Genomic DNA, 17,280 nt, shown 5'->3' with positions numbered 1-17,280 from the left:
TACAAAACATCTTGCCATGCATGGTACCTCAACATCAAAAATAAATCTTGCATTGAAGTCCAAGCATGTATATGAAGAAGAGCAAAGTGAAAAAAGAGGAAGATGGTGATGAGATTAACTCCGATGAGAGTCCTTCATATGGAGACATTGCTCTCTTTGTCAAGAATTTTAGCGCGGAAAAATTCAAGGGAAGATTCCAGAAGAAGAAAGTGAGAAAATGGTACAACTGTGAAGAAGGCAACCACTTCTCCAATGATTGCCCCTATGAGAAGAGAGAAGATAAACCAAGGTTTCCCAAGACCATTCCCAAGAAGAAGTTGCCAAATCCTTTGAACTCAAATCTCAAGAAGAGAGATGGAAAGCTATGGCTGCTCATGTAGAATCTGATCCAGATGATGTTAGTGGTGTTGCCGGAGTTTCTCAAGATTCTCAAAACACTTCGAGGCTAGTCAATAGGAGTGGCGATATTGTCACCTACAACTATATGAAAGACTACAAGGGTAATTCTCATAAGTGCCTAATGGAAAAGGTCATGGTAGAAGATGGAGAGGACCAAAACCCTCTTGACAAGGTTAAGGTAACCCCACGATCAAACCCTCCTCTCTTCACTCCCTCTACTCCTAGTGATGAGTATCCTGATGTGGAGGATAGTTACGACGATGATGATATAGATGATCCTATGCTTGCTAAACTAAATAAGTTCATGTGCTCCATCAAAGGAAAGAAGCTCACTATGTTTTGTATGCTTATGGAGATGGTGAGTAAGCACACCATCACCATTAAGGAACTCGAAACCCTCGTCACCTAGGAAAAGGAAAAAAATATAAAATCCTTGAGCGGAAAGTCCAATATGAGGAAGCACAAAATGATGAACTATGCATGAAAATTGGGGAAAACATTGATGTTCATCCTAAAGAGCTTGCCTCCTTGAAAAAGGCTAATGACTTTTGCAAGGAGTTCATGAATGATAAAAGTAAGCTTGTGGAGTCTCATGCTTCTCTCTCTAAGGATTGTGAGCTTATATCCGTGTCCCTCAAAACTAAGGAAGAGAACTCACTCTTCTTACAAAGAGTTTTGAGACACTCAAGCTTACCTATCTTGAAACTCTAGCCAAGGCTTACTCTTCTCCTATTATCAATGTTGATGCGTGTACTACTAACTCTAGTGGTGACCTAGCATCTATTCTTGAGGAGAATCACTTTCTCAAGGCTCAACTCGAGAAAGGACTCATGACATGTGCTCAAGGACAAAAGAACCTTAATGAGGTATTGAGCCAACACAATGAGTTGTTGCCAAAGAGGGGCTTGGGTTTGACCCAAGCACAAGCAAGAAGAATATGTCATCTCAAAAGTGCACCACTCCTCTAAAAGAAACTTTTGTACGAGAAGGACACAAGGAGAAAGGTAAGGTTGTGAGTGGGAAGGCCACAAGGGGCATGTCCACTCTCAACAAGCAAAAAGAGTTCATGCCTCCATACTATGTACTTTGTAAAACTAAGGATGAAGAAGTTTATGCAAAATTTGCTGGTCCTCGAATTGCATTCCGGTTCTATGCTATTTTGAGTCCCTAAGACCCTTATGACTAACTTGAGAGGTCCCATTGCAAAATGGGTGCCTCTAAACAAGTCATAATTGTGTGTAGGTTGCTTTCTCTGGTGGAGTAAAATGGGTGATTAATAGTGGATGCACAAATCATATGACCATAGATAGCAAATTGCTCTACGATTTCATGGAAGCTATTCAACCATTTATGATCATTATTTTTGGTGGAGGATCAAAAGGATAGGTACTCGGCTTAGGCAAGGTGGCTATCACAAATGACATGTCTCTTGCAAATGTCATGCTTATCCAATCCCTTAAATATCATTTGCTTTCCATTCGCCAATTGGCTTTTGTTGGTTATGATACACTCTTTGTACTAACGGATGTGAAAGTCTTTAAGAGAGATACTCTCAAAGTGGCCTTTGTTGGATAGTTGGATGGCAACCTTTACACATTGATTGCTCGAAAGAAAGCACATTCCATGAAACTTATCTAATGGCCAAGGCCGACAAGGGGTGGCTATGGCATCGCCAGCTAGCCCATGTCGGCATGAGAATTCTTCAAGATCTCTTAAAGGGTAATCACATCCTTGGACTAACCAATGTCTCTTTTGAGAAAGATTGTGTGTGTAGTGCATGCATAGTCGGGAAGCAACATCAATCAAAACACCCACCCAAGAATATCGTGTCTACCTCAAGACCTTTGGACCTCCTTCATGTGGATATTTTTGGGCCTCCTTCATGGGATAGTCTTGGTAGGAAAAAGTATGGGCTTGTCATTGTTGATGATTACTCAAGATATACATGGGTGTTTTTCCTCAAGTCCAAGGATGATACGAAGATCACCTTCATTGATTTTGCCAAGCAAGCACAACGCAAGTTTGACAAAGAAATCTTGGCAATAAGAAGTGATAATGGCTCTGAGTTCAAGAACTACACCTTGGAAGAATTTCTCAGTGATGAAGGAATTGAGCATCAATATTCAGCTCCATACACTCCTCAGCAAAATGGTGTAGCCGAAAGGAAGAACCATACACTTGTGGAGATGGCAAGGTCCATGTTGGATGAATACAAGTCACCACATAGTTTTTTGATCGAGGCTGTCAACACTGCGTGCCATGCATCAAACTGGCTCTTCCTCCGCACGATATTGGAAAAGACTCCATATGAGCTCCTAATTGGGAACAAGCCAAATGTCAAGTACTTTTGTGTATTTGGGTGCAAATGTTTCATCCTCAACAAAAGAGAAGGTTAGGAAAATTTCAATCCAAAACAATTGAGGGTGTATTTGTTGGCTATGGATCAAACTCGAATGCCTAGAGTCTACAACAAATCCAATGGATGTGTTGTAGAAACTTGTGACGTGGTGTTTGATGAATTTAATGGCTCCCGTGGGGAGCAAGTGTATCTAAGTGATATAGGTGAACAAGATTCTTCTCAAGATATTTTGACCATGGGTGTTGGTGCACTACTTCCAATGGAACAAGAACCTCATGATGATGAAGAAGAAGATGGAAGCTTCACACATCATCAAAGTACTTCAACACCCATACCACCACAAACTCCTATTGTTCAACTGATGCCCTTAGTTCAAGTACAAGAAGACGATCAAGTTCCTCTTCATAATAATTTTCAAGAACAAGATCATCATCAAGGGCGAGAACAAGAAAGTGAAATCATTGATGATGAACCTCAACAAATGCAATATGGAGAAGAAGATCTTCCACCACACATTAATGATCCATGTGTTGAGGATATGGATGATGGACATGAAGTTGAACCTCTTGAAATCCTAACCTCCATCATGCCTCGTGTGGCCGGTCATGTTGATGTCGATAAAATTCACACCGGCATATCGGAAGGTAGAGTCACTCGTAAACAATTGAAAAACTTTTGTGCTCACTTCTCGTTTGTGTCTAGTGTTGAGCCTCTCAAGGTACAAGATACATTGATGGACAACGATTGGCTCATTGCTATGCAAGAAGAGTTGAACAACTCTGAAAACAACCAAGTGTGGTCATTAGTCAAGAGGCCAACTATGGAAACAATGTCATTGGAACAAAATGGATTTTAAAGAACAAGCAAGATGAGAATGGTGTAATCATCCGCAACAAGGCAAGGTTAGTGGCACAAGGGTACTCACAAGTTGAAGGTTTGGACTTTGGTGAGACATTTTCCCCTGTTTCTCGTCTTGAATCTATTCACATCTTACTTGCTTATGCTGCTTTCAATGGTTTTACATTACATCAAATGGATGTGAAGAGTGCTTTCCTTAATGATCCTCTACAAGAATAAGTATATGTATCACAACTACATGGGTTCGTTGATCCCGATCACAAAGACTATGTGTATAAACTTCATAAGGCTTTGTATGGCCTCAAACAAGCACCATGTGCTTGGTATGATCATCTTAAGAAGTTTTTACTCGATGATGGTTTTGTGAAAGGGGTGATCGATCCCACTCTTTTCACTAAGAGGGACAAGGGTGATTTGATCTTATGCCAAATCTATGTACATGATATCATCTTTGGTTCTCCTAACATTCATTTGTGCAAGAAGTTTGCAGCTTCCATGACCAAAAACTTTGAGATGTCACTCAATGCTGATTTGAAGTTCTTTCTCGGATTCCAAATTCAAAAATTTCAAGAAGGAATTTTCTTGTCTCAAGCCAAGTACCTCAAGGATATTCTAGAGAAGTTTGGCATGTCTGATGCTTGTCCATGTAAGACACCCATGCCAACAAAAATTGTACTCACTGAAGACACAAACGGTATCCCTTTCGACCCATCTACTTACTGCTCTATGATTGGTTCATTGCTTTATCTTTGTGCATCTAGACCAGACATCATGTTCAGTGTATGCATGTGTGCTAGATTTCAAGCTTCCCCTAGGGGAAGTCATCATAAGGTAGTTAAGCATATCCTTAGATACCTTGTCCACACCCCAAAGTTGGGTCTATGGTACCCCAAGGATGCCAAGTTTGATCTCATTGGGTACACGGATGCGGATTGGGCTAGAGACAAAGTGGATCGTAAGTCCACCTCTGGTGCATGTCAATTTCTTGGACGCTCCTTGGTAAGTTGGTCCTCAAAGAAACAAAATTGTGTTGCCCTCTCCACTGGCGAAGCCGAATACATTGCAACCACCAGTTGTGCAACTCAATTACTGTGGATGAGACAAACTTTGAAGGATTACGGTATCACCTATAGACATGTGCCTCTTCCATGTGATGATGAAAGTGCCATCAATATTGCTGAGAATCCCAAAGATCATACCCGCACCAAGCACATTGATATTAGGTATCATTTATTGAGAGATCATGTGGAAAAGGGTGACATTGATATTGCTCATGTTGGTACAGATATGCAACTGGCAGACATTTTCACCAAGCCATTGGATGAAGCAATGTTTTGTCAACTTAGGCGTGAACTTGGTATGTTGGAGCTTGACAACATTATGTGAAATCTAGTACCCATCCATGCATTCACTTCATGTCTTGTTTAGATGTAGGCATATGTTTAGGGGGAGACACTCAACTCATGAGTACTCTCACCCTATATAATGCATAAATAGAACAAACACTCTCAAAGTTACCATGTTCTTCGAACTATGGTACTTTAAAATGATGGAGTGGTGTTAATGAGCCCAAGGACAGTATCTTCGCGGCATCACGACACTTATACTCACACATGGTGGCCAATTGGCCACCGACTCTCCTCAAAAGAGAGGATGTCCAATCATGCTTGGGGTTCTTAACATCTGTGTCTAGTTGCTCACCATGTGGTATCTTACATATATGATTGCCCATAGTATTTTGTCATGTACCCATTCTTGTATTTTGGTTCATCTAGATATTTCTTGTGATGTCTGCCAAAACTTTTGCCACCGGTCGTCCGACGGTTGTCGGATGTCCGATGACTCACAGCTTCTGACTGTCCAACGTCACTCAGTTGTCCGGTTGCTGTGCCGAAATCATGCACAACCCAAATCACTTCCCAGGTCTTGGACGTCCGAGGTTCTCCAGTCGTCCGTCACCTGGCACGTCCACCAGTGCATGGACGTCAGACCTCGGTCGGTCATCCGATGTAGTTTGCGGCTCATATAAATACTTCGGGGTCGAGATGAGCGGTTTGACCTATCCTGTTTCCCCCTCCCCTCGACTGAGTCCGCCGCCGCGCCGCTAGGAGGGTGATTTCGCTGTCGCCAGGGGGTGCCACCTCGCCGCGCCCCCCAGCCTTCTCTTCCTCGCATATTGCTCCGATCTGGTACCCCCTCCTACTTAGTCACTCATTTTTCTCTCGTTTCCGTCACTCGTTCGTGTTCACATAGTGATCCCCTTTATCTCTCGGATAATCTCTCAAGTGAGGTTCGTCCCACAATGGTGAAATTTAAGCACACTGCTCGCAAGGATGCCGGGGGTACCTCTACCCACGGTAATTTACGTCCTTTTGATTTCAATTTTCATCATCTCTGTCTCCGTTCGTGCCAAGGGCTCGCTATGATTTGTTCATGTTCCTCTCCCCTTAGTTTCAGCCTCTCGTCGTGGTGGTTCTGATGACTCTCAGGAGGAGTTGCATCCACGCAAGCATGCTAGGAAACGTCCTGTGATCGAGGAGTCCTCCTCTGCCGAGGGCTTTGACAATGAAGAAGAGATGGAAGAAGAGGAGCGTGGTGTGCAAGTGATGTTTTCGTCCCGCCCCGCGGTTCTCGAAGGGCCACTCACATGCCTGCTCCTCCTCCCAATCAGCCGCATGCAGATGGATGTCACATACCCCTTGAGGCTCCTCAACTTCATGGGCGTATCCTCAAGGATTTCACCAAAGTGCCCAAGCCTGCATCTCTTAAGTTCCGGCGTGATGTTGATCAATTCACGGTGGTTCAAGACTCTCTGGATCAATGTTTTTGCACAAATGCTCAGGCAGATATCTACATGATACGTCTCCAACGTATCTATAATTTTTGATTGCTCCATGCTATATTATCTACTATTTTGGACATTATTGGGCTTTATTATCCACTTTTATATTATTTTTGGGACTAACATATTAACCGGAGGCCCAGCCCAGAATTGATGTTTTTGCCTGTTTTAGGGTTTCGAAGAAAAGGAAGATCAAACGGAGTCCAAACGGAATGAAACCTTCGGGAACGTGATTTTCTCAACGAACAAGACCCGGGAGACTTGGACCCTACGTCAAGAAAGAAAAGAGGAGGCCACGAGGCAGGGGGTGTGCCTACCCCCCCCCAGGCGCGTCGTCCACCCTCGTGGGCCCCCTGTTGCTCCACCAACGTACTCCTTCCTCCTATATATACCTACGTACCCCCAAATGATCAGAGACGGAGCCAAAAGCCTAATTCCACCGCCATAACTTTCTGTATCCACAAGATCCCATCTTGGGGCCTGTTCCGGAGCTCCGCGGGAGGGGGCATCGATCACGGAGGGCTTCTACATCAACACCATAGCCCCTCCGATGAAGTGTGAGTAGTTTACATCAGACCTACGGGCCCATAGTTAGTAGCTAGATGGCTTGTTCTCTCTTTTTGGATCTCAATACAATGTTCTCCCCCTCTCTTGTGGAGATCTATTCGATGTAATCTTCTTTTTGCGGTGTGTTTGTTGAGACCGATGAATTGTGGGTTTATGATCAAGTCTATCTGTGAATAATATTTGAATCTTCTCTGAATTCTTTTATGTATGATTGGTTATCTTTGCAAGTCTCTTCGAATTATCAGTTTGGTTTGGCCTACTAGATTGATCTTTCTTGCAATGGGAGAAGTGCTTAGCTTTGGGTTCAATCTTGCGGTGTCCTTTCCCAGTGACAGTAGGGGCAGCAAGGCACGTATTGTATTGTTGCCATCGAGGATAACAATATGGGGTTTTCATCATATTGCATGAGTCTATGCCTCTACATCATGTCATCTTGCTTAAGGTGTTACTCTGTTTTTAACTTAATACTCTAGATGCATGCTGGATAGTGGTCGATGAGTGGAGTAATAGTAGTAGATGCAGGCAGGAGTCGGTCTACTTGTCTCGGACGTGATGCCTATATACATGATCATACCTAGATATTCTCATAACTATGCTCAATTCTGTCATTTGCTCAACAGTAATTTGTTCACCCACCGTAGAATACTTATGCTCTCGAGAGAAGCCACTAGTGAAAGCTATGGCCCCCGAGTCTATCTTCATCATATTAATCTCCTACTACTTAGTTATTTTCTTTGCTATTTACTTTGCCTTTATTTTACTTTGCATCTTTATCACAAAAATACCAAAAATATTATCTTTATCATATCTATCAGATCTCACTCTCATAAGTGGCCTTAAAGGGATTGATAACCCCTATTTGCGTTGGTTGCGAGGATTTATTTGTTTTGTGCAGGTACGAGGGACTCGCGCGTAGCCTCCTAGTGGATTGATACCTTGGTTCTCAAAAACTGAGGGAAATACTTACGCTACTTTGCTGCATCATCCCTTCCTCTTCGGGGAAAACCAACGCAGTGCTCAAGAGGTAGCAAGAAGGATTTCTGGCGCCGTTGCCGGGGAGGTCTACACAAAAGTCAACATACCAAGTACCCATCACATACCCTTATCTCCCGCATTACATTTTTTGCCATTTGCCTCTCGTTTTCCTCTCCCCCACTTCACCCTTGTCGTTTTATTCGCCCTCTCTCTCTATCCTCCCTCTCTTTCTCTATTTGTCTCTTTTGCCCACTTGCTTTTTGTTTGGTTGTGTGTTAGTTTGTTTTCTTGTCGTTATGGCTAGTCCCTTATCTTCTCTATTGCCTCCCGAGAATGAAATTCTAAATTTTAAGCAAAGGGAGGGACAAAATCTAAAAGATGCTTGGTATAGAATTTGCAATGCTCAAAATAGATCTACTAGGAAGCAATCTACTTCCGTTCTCGTTCGCAATTTTTATGTAGGCATTACTCCTTGGCACAAATATGTTCTTGATACTATTACCGGAGGGAACTTCTTGGGTAGCCATACTTTTGATTCTTATAATGCTATAATAGATTTTTTGGCTCACCCCCTCTCTAGGTTAATGGTACTATATTAACTTTGGAGCATGTAATGCAAAGGCTTGAAATTATTGAAAATAAGGTTGCTACCGTAGAGTTAATTGAAAATTTGGATAAAAAGATCCACAACCGAATCTCTCAATATGGATCTAAAGTAGGAGTTACTTTGAAAAATATTAAAGAAAAGGAACCCATAGTTAATGAGAAAATAAATCACGATTCTACTAGGATCGATAAACTTGAGGATATTATTACCAACTTGGGAACTGCTTTTTCTTCCATAAATAATACTCCAAATCCTTCCACTAAAGTTGCCAAGCTTATGTACGTTCCTAAAAATAAGGGTGAATCCTCTAGTAAGGAAAATGTGGATCTCAAATCTATAAGTATTCATCCCAATCTTTTTGCTATCGTTAAGGAACCATTTGCTACAAATGAATTTTTCGATCTTGTGCCTAAAAGTTTGATAATTAATAAAAAGAAATAAATTCCTAAAGATGGTATATGCCTAATTGAAGAATTGCCTACCAAAGATGGCAATAGCTAGATCTATTCTTGCTTGTTATGCCTAGCTAGGGGCGTTAAACGATAGTGCTTGTTGGGAGGCAACCCAATTTTTTTTATTCCTTGATTTTTGCTCCTGTTTAGTAATAAATAATTTATCCAGCCTCTGTTTTGGTTGTGTTTTTTGTGTTTAATTAGTGTTTGTGCTAAGTAGAACCGTTGGGAAGACTTGGGGAAAGTCTTGTTGAACTTGCAGTAAAAAAACAGAAACTTTAGCGCTCACTAGAACTACTGCCATTTTTATTTGGAAAGTGATATTTAGTTAATTATTTTTTCATATGATTAATAGATAAATTCCTCACGTCCAGAAATTTATTTTAGAATTTTTGGGGTTCCAGATCTTGCTCTAGCTACAGATTACTACAGACTGTTCTGTTTTTGACAGATTCTGTTTTTCGTGTGTTGTTTGCTTATTTTGATGAATCTATGGCTAGTAAAATAATTTATAAACCATAGAGAAGTTGGAATACAGTAGGTATAACACCAATATAAAGAAAGAATTACTTCATTACAGTACCTTGAAGTGGTCTTTTATTTTCTTTTGATAACGGAGCTCACGAGATTTTCTACTTTAAGTTTTGTGTTGTGAAGTTTTCAAGTTTTGGGTACAGATTTGATGGATTATGGAACAATGAGTGGCAAGATCCTAAGCTTGGGGATGCCCATGGCACCCCCAAGATAATCTAAGGACACCTAAAATCCAAAGCTTGGGGATGCCCCGGAAGGCATCCCCTCTTTCGTCTACTTCTATCGGTAACTTTACTTGGAGCTATATTTTTATTCACCACATGATATGTGTTTTTCTTGGAGCGTCTTGTATGATTTGAGTCTTTATTTTTTAGTTTAACACAATCATCCTTTCTGTACACACCTTTTGAGAGAGCCATACATGATTTGTAATTTGTTAGAATACTCTATGTGCTTCGCTTATATCTTTTGAGTTATATAATTTTGCTCTAGTGCTTCACTTATATCTTTTAGAGCACGGTGGTGGATTTGTTTTATAGAAACTATTGATCTCTCATGATTCACTTAGATTATTTTGAGAGTCTTTAATAGCATGGTAATTTGCTTAAAATCCTAATATGCTTGGTACACAAGATTAATAATAAAACTTTCTTATGAGTGTGTTGAATACTATGAGAAGTTCGATGCTTGATAATTGTTTTGAGATATGAAGATGGTGATATTAAAGTTGTGCTAGTTGAGTAGTTGTGAATTTGAGAAATACTTGTGTTGAAGCTTGTGATTCCCGTAGCATGCACGTATGGTGAACCGTTATGTGATGAAGTCAGAGCATGATTTATTTATTGATTGTCTTCCTTATGAGTGGCGGTCGGGGACGAGCGATGGTCTTTTCCTACCAATATATCCCCTAGGTGCATGCACGTAATACTTTGCTTTGATAACTTGTAGATTTTTGCAATAAGTATATGAGTTCTTTATGACTAATGTTGAGTCCATGGATTATACACACTCTCACCCTTCCACCTTTGCTAGCCTCTCTAATACCGCGCACCTTTCGCCAGTATCATATACCCACCATATACCTTCCTCAAAACAGCCACCATACTTACCTATTATGGAATTTCCATAGCCATTCCGAGATATATTGCCATGCAACTTTCCACCATTCCGTTTATTATGACACACTCCATCATTGTCATATTGCTTAGCATGATCATGTAGTTGACATCGTATTTGTGGCAAAGCCACCATTCATAATTCTTTCATACGTGTCACTCTTGATTCATTGCATATCCCGGTACACCGCCGGAGGCATTCATATAGAGTCATATTTTGTTCTAAGTATCGAGTTGTAATTGTTGAGTTGTAAGAAAAATAAAAGTGTGATGATCATCATTATTAGAGCATTGTCCTAGTGAGGCAAGGATGATGGAGACTATGATTCCCCCACAAGTCGGGATGAGACTCCGGACGAAAAATGAAAAAAAGGAAAAGAAAGAAAGAAAAGAGGCCATAAAAAAGGCCCAATAAATAAAATAAAAAAGGAGAGAAAAAGAGAGAAGGGGCAATGCTACTATCCTTTTACCACACTTGTGCTTCAAAGTAGCACTATGATCTTCATAGTGGAGAGTCTCTCATGTTATCACTTTCATATACTAGTGGGAATTTTTCATTATAGAACTTGGCTTGTATATTCCAATGATGGGCTTCCTCAAAATGCCCTAGGTCTTCATGAGCAAGCAAGTTGGATGCACACCCACTTAGTTTCTTTTTGAGCTTTCATATACTTATAGCTCTAGTGCATCTGTTGCATGGCAATCCCTACTCACTCACATTGATATCTATTGATGGGCATCTCCATAGCCCGTTGATATGCCTAGTTGATGTGTATTGCGTGAAAATTGAAAAAGTTTTGAGAATGTCAAAAGTATGAACAATTGCTTGGCTTGTCATCGGGGTTGTGCATGATTTAAATATTTTGTGTGGTGAAGATGGATCATAGCCAGACTATATAATTTTGTAGGGATAACTTTCTTTGGCCATGTTATTTTGAGAAGACATAATTGCTTAGTTAGTATGCTTGAAGTATTATTATTTTTATGTCAATATGAACTTTTGTCTTGAATCTTTCGGATGTGAATATTCATACCACAATTAATAAGAATTACATTAAAATTATGCCAAGTAGCACTCCGCATCAAAAATTCTATTTTTATCATTTACCTACTCGAGGACGAGCGGGAATTAAGCTTGGGGATGCTTGATACGTCTCCAACGTATCTATAATTTTTGACTGCTCCATGCTATATTATCTACTATTTTGGACACTATTGGGCTTTATTATCCACTTTTATATTATTTTTGGGACTAACCTATTAACCAGTGGCCCAGCCCAGAATTGCTATTTTTTGCCTATTTTAGGGTTTCAAAGAAAAGGAATATTAAATGGAGTCCAAACGGAATGAAACCTTCGGGAACGTGATTTTCTCAACGAACAAGACCCGGGAGACTTGGACCCTACGTCAAGGAAGAAAAGAGGAGGCCACGAGGTAGGGGCGCGCCTACCCCCCCCCCCCCCCCAGGCGCGCCCTCCACCCTTGTGGGCCCCCTATTGCTCCACCGATGTACTCCTTCCTCCTATATATACCTACTGTTTGGGGAACGTAGTAATTTCAAAAAAATTCCTACGCACACGCAAGATCATGGTGATGCATAGCAACGAGAAGGGAGAGTGTTTGTCTACGTACCCTCGTAGACCGGAAGCGGAAGTGTTAGCACAACGCGGTTGATGTAGTCGTACGTCTTCACGGCCCGACCAATCAAGCACCGAAACTACGACACCTCCGAGTTCTAGCACACGTTCAGCTCGATGACGATCCCCAAACTCCGATCCAGCAAAGTGTCGGGGAAGAGTTCCGTCAGCACGATGGCGTGGTGATGATCTTGATGTTCTACCGTCGCGGGGCTTCGCCTAAGCACCGCTACAATATTATCGAGGATTATGGTGGAGGGGGGCACCGCACACGGCTAAGAGAACGATCACGAAGATCAACTTGTGTGTCTAGAGGTGCCCCCCTACCCCTGTATATAAAGGAGCAAGGGGGAGAGGGCGTCCGGCCCTTGGGGCGCGCCAAGGAGGGGGGAGTCCTCCTCCTAGTAGGAGTAGGACTCTCCTTTCCTAGTCCAACTAGGAAGAGAGAAGGGGAAAGGAAAGAGAGGGAGAGGGAGAGGGAAAGAGGGGCCGCACCCCCCTCCCATAGTCCAATTCGGACTCCCCATGGGAGGGGGTGCGCCACCTCCTGGGCTGCTGCCCTCTCTCTCCCCTCAGGCCCACTAAGGCCCAATACTTCCCCGGGGGGTTCCGGTAACCCTTCTGGCACTCCGGTTTTCTCCGAAATCACCCGAAACACTTCCGGTGTCCGAATATAGCCGTCCAATATATCGATCTTTATGTATCGACCATTTCGAGACTCCTTGTCATGTCTGTGATCATATCCGGGACTCCAAACAACCTTTGGTACATCAAAAAATATAAACTCATAATGAAACTGTCATCGTAACGTTAAGCGTGCGGACCCTACGGGTTCGAGAACAATGTAGGCATGACCGAGACACGTCTCCGGTCAATAACTAATAGCATAACCTGGATGCTCATATTGGCTCCTACATATTCTACGAAGATCTTTTATCGGTCAGACCGCATATCAACATACGTTGTTCCCTTTGTCATCGGTATGTTACTTGCCCGAGATTTGATCGTCGGTATCTCAATACCTAGTTCAATCTCGTTACCGGCAAGTCTCTTTACTCATTCCGTAATACATCATCCCACAACTAACTTATTAGTTGCAATGCTTGCAAGGCTTATGTGATGTGCATTACCGAGAGGGCCCAGAGATACCTCTCCGACAATCGGAGTGACAAATCCTAATCTCGAAATACGCCAACCCAACAAGTACCTTCGGAGACACCTGTAGAGCACCTTTATAATCACCCAGTTATGTTGTGACGTTTGGTAGCACACAAAGTGTTCCTCCGGTAAACGGGAGTTGCATAATCTCATAGTCATAGGAACATGTATAAGTCATGAAGAAAGCAATAGCAGACAAACTAAACGATCAAGTGCTAAGCTGACGAAATGGGTCAAGTCAATCACATCATTCTCCTAATGATGTGATCTCGTTAATCAAATTACAACTCATTTCTATGGTTAGGAAACTTAACCATCTTCGATCAACGAGCTAGTCAAGTAGAGGCATACTAGTGACACTATGTTTGTCTATGTATTCACACATGTATTATGTTTCCGGTTAATACAATTCTAGCATGAATAATAAACATTTATCATGATATAAGGAAATAAATAATAACTTTATTATTGCCTCTAGGGCATACTTCCTTCAGTCTCCCATTTGCACTAGAGTCAATAATATAGATTACCCCGTAATGATTCTAACACCCATGGAGCCTTGGTGCTGATCATGTTTTGCTCATGGAAGAGGCTTAGTCAGCGGGTCTGCAACATTCAGATCCGTATGTATCTTGCAAATTTCTACGTCTCCCACTTGGACTAAATCCTGAATGGAATTGAAGCGTCTCTTGATGTGCTTGGTTCTCTTGTGAAATCTGGATTCCTTTGCCAAGGAAATTGCACCAGTATTGTCACAAAAGATTTTCATTGGACCCGATGCACTAGTTATGACACCTAGATCGGATATGAACTCCTTCATCCAAACTCCTTCATTTGCTTCTTCCAAAGCAGCTATGTACTCTCCTTCACATGTAGATCCCGCCACGACGCTTTGTTTTGAACTGCACCAACTGACAGCTCCACCGTTTAGTAAAAATACATATCCGGTTTGCGATTTAGAATCGTCTGGATCAGTGTCAAAACTTGCATCAACGTAACCATTTACGATGAGCTCTTTGTCACCTCCATATACGAGAAACATATCCTTAGTCCTTTTCAGGTATTTCAGGATGTTCTTGACCGCTGTCAAGTGATCCACTCCTGGATTACTTCGGTACCTCCCTGCTATCTTATAGCAAGGCACACATCAGGTCTGGTACACAGCATTGCATACATGATAGAGCCTATGGCTGAAGCATAGGGAACATCTTTCATTTTCTATCTATCTTCTGTGGTGGTCGGACATTGAGTCTTACTCAGCTTCACGCCTTGTAACACAGGCAAGAACCCTTTCTTTGGTTGATCCATTTTGAACTTCTTCAAAACCTTGTCAAGGTATGTGCTTTGTGAAAGTCCAATTAAGCGTCTTGATCTATCTCTATAGATCTTAATGCCCAATATGTAAGCAGCTTCACCGAGGTCTTTCATTGAAAAACTCTTATTCAAGTATCCGTTTATGCTATCCAGAAATTCTATATCATTTCCAATAAATAATATGTCATCCACATATAATATCAGAAATGCTACAGAGCTCCCACTCACTTTCTTGTAAATACATGCTTCTCCAAAAGTCTGTACAAAACCAAATTCTTTGATCACACTATCAAAGCGTTTATTCCAACTCCGAGAGGCTTGCACCAGTCCATAAATGGATCGCTGGAGCTTCCACACTTTGTTAGCTCCCTTTGGATCGACAAAACCTTCTGGTTGCATCATATACAACTCTTCTTCCAGAAGTCCATTCAGGAATGCAGTTTTGACATCCATTTGCCAAATTTCATAATCATAAAATGCGACAATTGCTAACATGATTCGGACAGACTTAAGCATCGCTACGGGTGAGAAGGTCTCATCGTAGTCAATCCCTTGAACTTGTCAAAAACCTTTTGCAACAAGTCGAGCTTTATAGACAGTAACATTACCGTCAGCGTCAGTCTTCTTCTTGAAGATCCATTTATTCTCAATTGCTTGCCGATCAACGGGCAAGTCAACCAAAGTCCACACTTTGTTCTCATACATGGATCCCATCTCAGATTTCATGGCTTCTAGCCATTTTGCAGAATCTGGGCTCACCATCGCTTCTTCATAGTTCGTAGGTTCATCATGATCTAGTAGCATGACTTCCAGAACAGGATTATCGTACCACTCTGGTGCGGATCCTACTCTGGTTGATCTACGAGGTTTGGTAGTAACTTGATCTGAAGTTTCATGATCATTATCATTAGCTTCCTCACTAATTGGTGTAGGTGTCACAGAAAACCGGTTTCTGTGATGTACTACTTTCCAATAAGGGAGCGGGTATAGTTACCTCATCAGGTTCTACTTTTCTCCCACTCACTTCTTTCGAGAGAAACTCCTTCTCTAGAAAAACTCTGAATTTAGCAACAAAAGTCTTGCCTTCGGATCTGTGATAGAAGGTGTACCCAACAGTCTCCGACACATTTCTCCGATTTGGGTTCGAGCTTATCAGGTTGAAACTTTTTCACATAAGCATCGCAGCCCCAAACTTTCAGAAACGACAACTTTGGTTTCTTCCCAAACCACAGTTCATAAGGCGCCGTCTCAACGGATTTCGATGGTGTCCTATTTAACGTGAATGCAGCCGTCTCTAAAGCATAACCCCAAAACGATAACGGTAAATCAGTAAGAGACATCATAGATCGCACCATATCTAATAAAGTACGATTACGACGTTCGGCACACCATTACGCTGTGGTGTTTCGGGTGGCGTGAGTTGCGAAACTATTCCGTATTGTTTCAAATGTAGACCAAACTCGTAACTCAAATATTCTCCTCCATGATCAGATCGTAGAAACTTTATTTTCTTGTTACGATGATTTTCAACTTCACTCTGAAATTCTTTAAACTTTTCAAATGTTTCAGATTTATGTTTCATTAAGTAGATATACCCATATCTGCTTAAATCATCTGTGAAGGTGAGAAAATAACGATATCCGCCACGAGCCTCAACATTCATTGGACCACATACATCTGCATGTATGATTTCCAACAAATCCGTTGCTCTCTCCATAGTACCGGAGAACGGCGTTTTAGTCATCTTACCCATGAGGCATGGTTCGCAAGTACCAAGTGATTCATAATCAAGTGGTTCCAAAAGTCCATCAGTATGGAGTTTCTTCATGCGCTTTACACCGATATGACCTAAACGGCAGTGCCACAAATAAGTTGCACTATCATTATCAACTCTGCATCTTTTGATTTCAACATTATGAATATGTGTATCACTACTATTGAGATTCATCAAAAATAGATCACTCTTCAAGGGTGCATGACCATAAAAGATATTACTCATATAAATAGAACAACCATTATTCTCTTATTTAAATGAATAACCGTCTCGCATCAAACAAGATCCAGATATAATGTTCATGCTCAATGCTGGCACCAAATAACAATTATTTAGGTCTAAAATTAATCCCGAAGGTAGATGTAGAGGTAGCGTGCCGACCGCGATCACATCGACTTTGGAACCATTTCCCACGCTCTAGTAAGGTACACATCAATAACATGTATATCACATATACGTTTGTTCACCTTGCCATCCTTCTTATCCGCCAAATACTTGGGGCAGTTCCGCTTCCAGTGTCCAGTCTGCTTGCAGTAGAAGCACTCAGTCTCAGGCTTAGGTCCAGATTTGGGTGTCTTCTCCTGAGCAGTAACTTGCTTACTGTTCTTCTTGAAGTTCCCCTTCTTCTTCCCTTTGCCCTTTTTCTTGAAACTGGCGGTCTTGTTGACCATCAACACTTGATGCTCCTT

Source organism: Triticum aestivum, chromosome 1A (genome assembly GCF_018294505.1).
Source record: "Triticum aestivum cultivar Chinese Spring chromosome 1A, IWGSC CS RefSeq v2.1, whole genome shotgun sequence".
Lineage (NCBI taxonomy): Eukaryota > Viridiplantae > Streptophyta > Magnoliopsida > Poales > Poaceae > Triticum > Triticum aestivum.
The sequence above is the reverse complement of the archived record's forward strand: the minus strand, read 5'-3'. Positions refer to the sequence as shown.